Source organism: Arachis ipaensis, chromosome B08, assembly GCF_000816755.2.
Source record: "Arachis ipaensis cultivar K30076 chromosome B08, Araip1.1, whole genome shotgun sequence".
NCBI lineage: Eukaryota > Viridiplantae > Streptophyta > Magnoliopsida > Fabales > Fabaceae > Arachis > Arachis ipaensis.
The window spans coordinates 94,068,303-94,077,950 of record NC_029792.2 but is presented as its reverse complement, the minus strand read 5'-3'; positions in this window follow the sequence as shown (position 1 = coordinate 94,077,950).

The following is a 9,648-nucleotide window of genomic DNA, read 5'->3' as shown; positions in this document are numbered from 1 at the left end:
CACAATAATAAGAATCACTCCCTGGGTGTGAGTAGTAACCCATGTGATCTCTCTCCATTATTTTTCCTTAGCACAAAACACCAAAAAGGATTAAACGCACCATGTGGTAAATAGGAAAGCAAAGAAGAAAGAATAGAGTTCTAAAAATTAAAATAAAAAATTAAAATAAAACTAACTAGGAAACACCAAACTTAATTTCAGAAATTAAAAAAAATATTAGTGCTAAATTTTTTTTTTCAAAAATTTTAAATAAAATTTAAACAAAAATTAAAGCTACAACGCCTAATCTAAGCAATCAAACAACTAATAGTTGTTAATCACAGTCAATCCCGGCAACGGCGCTAAAAACTTGGTGCGGATATTCTAACTGCAAACTAACCGGCAAGTGTACCGGCTCGTACCAAATAATGCCTCAGGTGAGTGAGGGTCGATCCCACAAGGATTGATGGATCAAGCAACAATGATTGATTGATTGGCTTAGTTAGACAAACAGAAAAGAGTGTTTGAGTGTTCAAAGAGCATTAAACAATCGTTCAGAAATTAAAATAGTAAAGTAAATAAGTTGGGAATAAAATATGGAGAAAGTAGTTAAGGTTTCAGAGTTATCTATTTTTCCGGATTTAACTTTTCTTACTAACAATTTTAATTATGTAGGATTTAATTTATGGCAAACTATATGTGACTAGACCCTAATTCCTTAGACCTTTCTAGTCTCCTCTAGTTTTCATCAACTGCCAATTCCTTGGTCAATTAATTCCAATTAGAGGGTGATGATCAAATTCCAGTTTATATGCCACAAAAACTCTAATTACCCAAAAATAAAAGGATTATATGTCACGTATTCCGTTAAATCCAAATAATTAAAATTTAGGAGAATGTGTTTTCAAGCTGTTGTTCAAGTAAAGAGCTTTTCCAAGTTATACAAGAACTCAAATAGAAAGAGGGTCATACTTCCGTTCCACCCAAATTCATAAGATAAAGAGCGAAAATAATTCTTAAATTATAAATTCATACATGAATTAAAATAGAAAAAGCAATAAAATCAATCCATACAAATAGACAGAGCCCCTAACCTTAACAATGGAGGATTAGTTGCTCATGGTTCAGAGAAGAAAATAAGGATTGTAAATTGGGCTGAAGTGGAATGAAAAGTTAACTAATTGGAATCCCCTCGGAACCTCCCAAAAGAGAGGATTCTTCTCCCTTTTATATCTAATCCTAATAAATTTAAAATCTAATTTTTTAAATTGAAATAATATTTTAACCTAAAATAAGATTTGAATTTAAATCAGAATTAACTAAATAATCAAGTCTTCAATTGATGGGTGGGGACCGCTTGTTTTGTCCATTCTGCAGCTTCTAATCTGTGTTTTATGGGCTGGAAACTGGGTCAAAACAGCCCAGAAATCGCCCCAGCATTTTTCTGCATTTTCTGCACGTGGCACATGTCACGCATACGTGTCAGTCACGTGTACGCGTCGCTGAGCAAATCTTTAAATCACGCGTACGCGACAGTCACGCACAAGCGTCGCCATGGAAAGCTCCAAATCACGCGTACGCGTCATTCACGCGTACGCGTTGCTCCTCCCTGCCATCTCCTTTGATTCTTGTGCTGCAGAAACTCCATCAAATCCAATCGAATGCTACCTAAAATAAACAGAATTGCACAAAACTCAAAGTAACATCCATAGTGGCTAAAAGATAATTAATTCTTTATTAAACTCAACAATTTATATTCAAATTCACTAGAAAAATATAGAAAAGATGCTCACACATCAGTTGGCATGCAAGGTTCAATATGTTTGCATACTCCCAATTAAAGTACAAGGATTGGTGTAGAGCTTGATTGAATGGGTCTCGGAGGTTGTTTGGGTATCTCAATGGGAATTCAGATTACGTGCCACCCGGTTAGAACAATGATGATCAATGCAAAGACGGGTGCAAAAGCAAGGTTTGGGACCTTGGAATTCATTCTAGCAATCAACACTCTTGGGGTCTTGTCACTTGCTTTAACTTGCTTGAAGGCTTTATACAACTAGTGCGGGATCTGGGAGGCTGTTGGAATTACAAACACTGGTGGGAATTCCTGGATGAGTTCAAGCACAAGCCACCAAGATAAAGAGCTCACCAAATGTCCAACTTAAGGACTTTAACTAAAAGTGCTAGGTGGGAGACAACCCACCATGGTATGATCTTTCATTTTTATTATTAGTTTTATTTTATTTTATTTTTATCAGTGTTCATTCATAATTTCTGCATAATTATCTGCATTCTGCATATATATTTTAAAAAAAAGGGTTCGACGCGCACGCGTCATGTGTGACTGCGCAATAAAGAGAAAACGAACAGAGAGTTGTGCTGGAACGATGCGGGAGGGGTGCCTAGCGCACAAGCCAACCCACGCGTACGCGTGCTGCACGCGTACGCGTCCCCTGCATTTTTGCCAATCCACGCGTAAGTGTCCCTGACGCGTACACGTAGGATTTCCAATCGGCGTGAAAGAATGCTTTAACAGAGAATTGTGATGCCATGGTGCTGGAGCCGCGCGGTTCTCACGCGTACGCGTCAGCAACGCTCGCGCGTCAGTGTTCATTTTTGGCAACCCACGTGTACACGTGGGCGACGCGTACGCGTCACATGGCTAATGCAGTTTTCACGCGCACGCATGACTTGCGCGCGCGCATCGCGTCCCGTTTTTCATTCCCTTCTCCTTTCTTTTCTCCTTTCTCCTTCTTCATTCCTTTAGCTTCTCATCCTTATTCTCTTTCATTCTATTTTCCTTATTGCATTTGCATACTTCCACTCATTATATTCTAATTTTGTGCATGTTCTTATATTCTTTTCTAAATTTGATACTTTTTCTTCGGTGTTGAACTTTCTTGCTCGACTGTTAAATATCTCTTGCATTATTCTCGTGCTTCATGACTTGTTTTATTCTGACTGGGTATTATTATTCATAAGTCAATGCTAATCTTTTATGATACTTGCATTCCATTTGCATTGATATGCACTTATACTATCTTGCATTACCCACACTCTCTCTCCCATTATTGCAATTTTTGCACTATTGATATGTCATTTGCTTCTACTGTTTTCTCATTACATGTTGTAGCTATCATGTAGCTGTGATCCTCATTATTTGGCATTAACCCACTCATATTTTATTTGTTTTCTTATCTTTATTTCTGTTTTTCTTCCCTTTTTTCTTCTTTCAGGATGGCCACCGAGAAGGAAAAGGAAAAACTTTTACATGGGGCGACAGACAAGTCCATCTGCACAATCTTTGGAGAAAAGCATCAGTTGGAGCAACCCGTCCACTTGCACATCTTAGCATGCACCAAGGATGGTGCAATCTTTAAGTGTGGGGAGGTCGATACCGACTTCCGTGGGTTAGTTATTTCCTATTTCAACACCAATGTTTAATTTTCCTTGTTAAATTAGTTGTTACATTTGCATGTTTGATTGTATGTTTGTTTGATTTTGTGCATTTAGCTACTACTTGGTTGAAGTAACATTTTCTTTTTCAAGAAACTTTTTATAGTATTTCACTAATTTAAATTAAAACTTTTTGTTAAACCTTGCTTGAAGAATTTTATTTTGGAACATAGTTTAGAGCTCGAACACACAAAACCAATGAGATTTTGAGCCTATTTGATTGGTTGCATTTTACCAACCAATATTTTATTTTTGGTGTGTATTTTTCTCTCTAAAATTGTGATCTTTGTCTTGCTTAATTCTATATTTCCATTATTTGATGTATGCATGCACTTATATTATTGAGGCCTTATTTCACTGAGCTTACATACCCATATGGCCTTAACTGACATGTTCATGCATCTAATAATTTAATCATATTCATTGAGAAAAACGAAAGAAAAATAAATAAATAAAATTAAAAAGAAAAAATATATATATAAAGGAGAAAAAGAAAAAGAAAAAGAGCAAATAATAAAGGGGGACAAAATGCCCCAAAGTAAATTGTGATAGCAATGCATATGTACTGTACTCAAAATAGGATGCATGAATATGTGGTAAACATAGTAAATGGGTAGTTAGATTTTGTATTGTGATTACATGGATTGCCTTAAGTTATGTGGTAAATTTAAGTTAATTAAGGATTCAGATTTTAGTCCACTTGACCAAATACAATCCTACCTTGACCCTGACCCCATTACAACCCTTAAAAGACCTCTTGATATGTGTATTTTGTGCATCAAATTATTTGTTGATTGGTAGAAGAAGAGCAAGCCTTAGAAATCAAGGTTAGAAGAGAATTGAGAGAATCGAACCTTAAACACATGAGTGATTAGAGTGTATACACTTCCAGTGAGGATTCGATGCTCGATTCTTTGTTCCCGGCTTTCATGAGCTATTTTCTTCTGCAAGTTTACTTGTACTTTATTTTGTGATTTGAATTAGTGGAATCCGGTTTATGTTTGTCTTGGAGAATTTGTTTACTTTTAACCAAGTAGGTAAAAATATTTTTGCATGTAGTTGCATTTATATAGATAGGTTGCATTTCATAATTTCTACCATTCCTCTTCACTGCTTTATAGCTTCTCTTGAGCTTAGCATGAGGACATGCTAATATTTAAGTGTGGGGAGATTTGATACACCACTATTTTGTGGTACATTTTGTACTTAATTGAGTGGATTTTATCCACTAAACTCACACTTATTCATCTAATTTCATGTTTTACATTTTTCTTCCCAACTTTGTGCTATGATTGAAAACATACTTCTTTGGCCTTAGATTTACTAGTTTTAATCCTCTCTTATTACCATTCGATACCTTAATATGTGTGTTAAGTGATTTCAGTTTATAGGGCAGGAATGGCTTAGAGACGGAAAGAAAGCATGCATGGAATTTGCCAAGAAATACAAGAAATTGAAGGAATTGTTGAGCTGTCAAGCCTGACCTCTTCGTACTAAATCGATCATAACTTGAGCTACAGAGATCCAAATGAGGCAGTTTCAGTTGCATTGGAAAGCTAACATCCCGGGCTTCGAAATGATATATAATTTACCATAGTTGCCATACTGTTAGGCAACGTGCACGCGTGGATCACGCGTACGCGTGACCTTGCGAAAGTTCAATCGACGTGTACGCGTGACAGAGCCACGTGCTGGACGTATCAGAAATCACTGGCGGCAATTTCTGGGCTGTTTTTGGCCCAGTTTCATGCCCGAAAAATACAGATTAAAGGCTGCAGAGTGGGGGAATCAATCATTCATTCATTCATTAATTCATTCACATAATTTTAGGTTTTAGATGTAGTTTTCTATAAAGCTCCTCTCTCTAGGTTTTAAGATTCTTAGGTTTAGCTAGTTTCAATTTCAGATTTTTATCTTAGTTTAATTTAGTTTTCTCTTCTACTCTTATTTGTTCTAGTCTTTTAGTTTATCTATCTTCTCTTGATGATTTATTTATTTATCCACTTTAGTTTATGAATTCTCATGTTATATTTGATTCTCTATTTAATGCAATTTGAGGTATTTCATATTTATGATTGCTTTCTTCTATTTGTGTTATTGATGCTTACAATTGCTTTTTTTTATTGTCTCTTATTTCTTTTCTATGCTTTTATGTTGTGCCTTCTAAGTGTTTGATAAAATGCTTGGTTGGATTTTAGTATAGATTTCTCTCCTTTGGCTTTGGTTGAGTAATTGGAGACTCTTGAGTTATCAAACTCCTTTATTGATTGATAATTGAAACTTGCTAGTTGATTTGGATCCCTCTAAAACTAGTCTTTCCTTAGGAGTTGACTAGGACTTGAGGAATCAAATTGATTCATCCACTTGACTTTCCTCCATAGTTAGAGGTTAACTAAGTGGGAGCAATGAACAATTCTCATCACAATTGATAAGGATAACTAGGATAGGACTTCTAGTTCTCATACCTTGCCAAGAGCCTTTCTTAATTATTAGTTTAATTCTTGCAATTTACTTTTCTTGTTCCTTATTTTAAAAACTCAAAAAAATACAATCTCATAACCAATTATAAGTGACACACCTCCCTGCAATTCCTTGAGAGACGACCCGAGGTTTCGGTTTAATTTTATTGGGTTTGCTTTAGTGACAACCAAATTTTTGTATGAAAGGATTGTTGTTGGTTTAGAAACTATACTTGTAATGAAAATTTATTGTGAATTCTTTACTAGCAAAAATTCGTTTATCACTCTTGAAAGAATGATGGAAAAGGTGAAGATTATTAGTAATCTGAAAAATCCAATTATTGATTCTTGAAGCAAGAAAAAACAGCAAAAAAGAATAAAAGAAAAAGAGAAAAAAATTGCGAAAAAAATAGAAAGAAAAAGAAAAAGCCAATAGCTCTTTAAACCAAAAGGCAAGAGCAAGGATCCAAGGCATTGAGCATCAATGGTTAGGAGGGCCTAAAAGAAGCAAAATCTTGGCCTATAAAGTTCCAATGAGCTACTTCCCCTAACTAAATGCTTGTGGTGCAAAGGTGTCAAGTGAAAAGCTTGAGACTGAGCAGCTAAAGTCATTATCCCAATAGCAAAAGAGTGTGCCTAAAAACTCTGGGTACCATTGTCTGGGGATTCTTGCAAAGCTGAATCACAATCCAATTGGGTTCACCCAGTTAAGTGCCTGTGGCGTTTATGTATCCGGTGGTAATACGGGAAAACAAAACGCTTAGGGTCACGGCCAGGCTCAAAAAGAAGCTATGTTCAAGAATCAAAAAGACCTAAACTAAGAAAGTCAATAATATCATCCGAATTCTGAATTCCTAAAGACACCAACACTTCTGAGCTTCAAAGGATAGTGAGATGCCAAAACTGTTCAGAAGTAAATGGTTTCTAGCCCCGCTTATCAATTGGAACTGAGCTTCATTGAAAACTCTGAGATTTATTGTATCCTTCTCTTCTTTCTCATCCTACTTTGTTTTTGGTTACTTGGAGACAAGCAACAGTTTAAGTTTGGTGTTCTGATGAGCGGATATTTTATACGCTTTTTGGCATCATTTTCATATTGTTTTAGTTATGTTTTGTTTAAGTTTTATTATATTTTCATAGGTTTTAGTGATAAATTCACATTTTTGGATTCTACTTTGAGTTGTTGTGTTTTTTGATGATTTCCTATAATTTCTGGCTGAAATTGAGGAATTTTGGCAAAGTCCGATTCAGAGGCAAGGAAAGCGTAGCAGATGCTGTCAAATTCTAACATCTATGCACTCAAATGCCCATTTCTGGAGCTATAGAGATCCAAATGATGCACTCTCAACGGCATTGGAAATCTAACTTTCAGAGATTTTCAGCAATATATAATGGTCTACACTTTTCTTTGAAGGAGCCTGCCGATATTAGGCGTTAAACGCCAAGGAGTTACCCCCTTTCTGGCGTTCAATGCCCCAACACCACCAAGAGGTACAAGGCAGCGCCAATCACCCCCCAATGGGCGTTCAACACCCATTCCTCAAGTTGGACGCCAAGCTCAACCCAAGTACTCAACCAAAGTGGGCCCAAGAGTGGATTTTCGCACCTTTAGTCTAGTATATCATACTTTTGTACTTCTTAGTTATTAGGTTATTATATATAGAACAAAGATCACCACTGTTAGGGATCTTTTCCCTTTTGCACGTTTTACTATTACTTTCTGTAAGCTATAAGCAACTAAACCTCCTAAGTTAGGGTTAGGAGCTCTGCTGATTCTCATGGATTAATAATATTACTATTTCTATTTCAATATATGTTTGATTCCATTATCTTGTGCATTTTCATTCTTCATCTCATGAATTGAGGATGAACTGTGACAATCATCCTTGTTCTACATGGGTTCCGTGTGAGTCCTGACCCGGATAGCAGTGAACCACAGCTAGAGAATGCACTGCGGATTCCAAGAAAGTGCTTGGGCGACTTTGGATAAGTGACATAAAATCCCGTTGACCGTGGCTTGCTGAGGTCTCTTTGGCGTTAAGGCTAGAGTCTGAGAAGCAACATTCCCTGATCCGAAAGATCCGACCTTTTCTGTGGCGTTTTGAGTAGGATCGCAAAGGGGAGTGGATTGCTTAGGTCTTCACCTTCGGCTATAGTGGGAAGCCATGAGTTAACTTGATGAGAGGACATGAGTAGCTTGGATATGGTGGACTGCTATGGTTCAGAAGAGGCTAACTTGATGAGGATGCTACATGAGTTAGTCAATTAAGGCTGCCATTGAATGAATCATTCGTTATCAAAGTAGGCAGTAAAAAAAGTTAATCCGGAAAGAATACGCATCTCCGAAGCCTTAACTAAATCTATATCACTGTTTTCACATCAATCTGGTATTTTGTATTTACTATTTTGTTTATGCTTTCAAACAAACAACCATCTTTTCTAGTCGCCTGACTAAGATTTACAAGATAACCATTGCTTGCTCAATACAACAATCTCCGTGGGATTCGATCCTCACTCACCTGAGGTATTACTTGGACGATTCGGTGCACTTGCCGGTTCAGTTGTGCGGATTTCAATTTCGCGCACCAACGGACAGCTATCCACGATATTTTTTTGGTCAGAAATCAGTTGTTCATTATACTCGGGATTATCCGAAAGCTCAGCTAGTTTGGCAGACTTTGGAGATTTCTGATCAACCTTTGGATTTGATGAACTGGTTCTTGGTTCATAGCAAAGAGTGCCCTTTTAGATTCTTTTCTGGTCTATGGTGGATTTGGCATTCCAAGAATAATGAGATCTTTCATCCACACGATTCTTGACCCTTGAATAAGGTGACTAGTATGGTTTTGTCCTTGGAAAAGGAGCTTCGGAATATTTTTGAGTTGTAATGAGTCTATTCCCTCTACCATTAGTGGCTCATGGATTCTCCCTCGGTGGGTACTTTTATGATTAATTGTGATGCAAGTTATCCTAGCATTGGTGATCGTATTGGTTTTTCCTGTGTTAATAGAGATAGAAATGGAAGTTGGCAACGAGGCTGTTTAGGAATGATTGAGAGTCATAATATTCTGTAAGGATAGTTGTTTGCTACTTGGAGATGATATCCTCTAGCTTGGGACTTGAGACAAAGAGATGTTATTTGTGAAACGGATTGTGTGGATGCCTTTACTCTTGTCAATAATTTCCAGGATAACTCTCGTTTTGTTGATCCTTTGGTGTTGAAAATTTGGGACATCATGTCTTGGAAAGAGCGTGTTGACTTCCGGTTGATCTTGAGAGATGCAAACAAAATGGTAGACATCATGACAAAGATGACTATGAGGACTCATACTCACAAAGTGAAACTCCCGTTACCTTGAAAAGAATTTGTGAGTAGCATTCAGCTGTTTTGCTTCTTAAGTAATTTCTTATTATTTGTTTTTTTTTTTTTTTTTGTTATGTTGTTACTTTTCAGTCATAAAAAAAAGTATTTTATGATCAAAGTCTAATCAAGTTAAATAATAAGACTTGGAATAATGCTAAACATAACTAATTTTTATTATGTTAGACTAACTTAATTAAACTTAATTAACAAAAAAACTTAAATATATATCATTATTCAAATTTTAGTGCTCTCAATCTCAGAGGCTCATAGCAAATTAGAAAGCTTATAATTATGGTATCTTTGTTTCTTTTCTTTAGTTGGTATTTTCATATTTTACTTTTACTTTATTTATTAGTAACGCAAGTTTTTTTTTTAAATATAATTATTGGC